Consider the following 1,593-nt stretch of genomic DNA (forward strand, 5'->3'; position numbering starts at 1 on the left):
AAAATAGCATAAAATTAGAAGCAAATGGAAAAATCTAAAAACCGGGAACTAGCTATATAAATTATGGTACACTAAGTTGATATAATATTATGCAACCATAAAAAAATTGTTAAGTGTATATAATAACATCATGGAAAAAAAGAAGGTTATGATGGTGTTGAGTTTTAAAAAATCAGACTTGAAAATGAGATTTGCACTAAACACAACTATATATCTTAAGTGCATGGAGACAAGAATTGCAAAGGACACATTAAACTGAGAAAAGATGATTTGTTGGGCAGCAGGATTCTGGATACGCTTTTTCCTTTAAAATTTATTTCACTGTTGCCATTACACTTGGACAGATTTTTTTTTTTTTTTTTTTTTTTTTTTTTTTTTTTTACGAAGTGATTCCCCCAATTAATCGAGGACACATCTGGCACTATACATAGTTATTACAGTATTATTGACTACATTCCCTATGCTGTACTTCACATCCCTGTGGCTATTTCGTAACTTCTAATTTGTACTTCTTAATCCCTTCACCTTTTTCACCCAGCAAATAATTCTAAAGGAAGAAGCATGTGTCTCTTCTTATTCAACTTTCAGACAGTTTGGTTTGACTCATACACTGTTTCAAGCAAATTTTATTTTATTTTATTTATTTATTTATTTTTAGGTGAGGCAACCCTTGGTTGACCTCACATATTGCAAGGACCTTGTCAGTTTAGAATCCTTATTTATTTATTTATTTATTTATTTATTTTTATTTTGTTTTTTTTTACGCCTACAGCACCTGTTCTTCCTACATGGTCTCCCATCCAAGTACTAACCAGGCCCGACCCTGCTTAGCTTCCAAGATCAGACGGGATCGGGGGTGTTCAGGGTAGCATGGCGGTAGACACAAACAAATTTTCATTAATAATTCCACTTTCAATTTATCCTATCATGATGCACTAGGCTTTGTGGCCTCTAGGCCAGCTTCTTTCTTGGGTTGCAGGCCAGCTATTCACTTCCTTTCTCTCTGGAGCAGACTAGAAACCCTCTTCTTTGGACATAAATATGTGCCGCTGGCTCCTCCTCTTTTGGGGGCTTCTCCATGGTAGGTGCCTTCTCTTGATGTTTGCTGGTAAGGTGACCAGTGTGCTACTTTTGAGCTAAGTCAATCTTTCCCTCTGCCCTGTCTCTGGTACCATGCAAGGTGCCCACACTGGGTGGATCCAACCTGGCAAACTGTCCTCATGAAGCTGACAGTTTAACAGACACCCTAAGACAAGTCCTCAAATAATGATGATAACGAGGCAGACCATGATAAAGGCCATCAGAGAAGTACCAACAAAACAGTACTAGATTAATTAATAATTAATTAGTAACTCTTGAATGACACAGGGTTAGGGGCACTGACCCCCATGCAGTTGAAAATGTCCTTACAACTTCTGATTCCCCCAAAACTTAACTATGAATAGGCTCCTGTTGACCAGAAGCCTTACCAATAACATAAACACTAGGTTAGCACATATAAGTTATATGTATTACAAATTATATTCTTACAATAAAGTAAGCTAAGAGAAAGAAAATATTAAGAAAATCATAAGGAAAATACATTTATAATAT

General features: G+C 36.0%; 1 pseudogene; it reads right to left on the reverse strand.

Annotated features, from left to right (window-relative positions):
- Positions 1-763: 763 nt before the first annotated feature.
- LOC120622229 (uncharacterized) lies at positions 764-882 on the reverse strand (annotated as a pseudogene).
- Between the last annotated feature and the right edge of the window lie 711 nt (positions 883-1,593).

The sequence above is a fragment of the Pteropus medius genome, unplaced genomic scaffold (assembly GCF_902729225.1).
Source record: "Pteropus medius unplaced genomic scaffold, Ma_sr-lr_union100, whole genome shotgun sequence".
NCBI lineage: Eukaryota > Metazoa > Chordata > Mammalia > Chiroptera > Pteropodidae > Pteropus > Pteropus medius.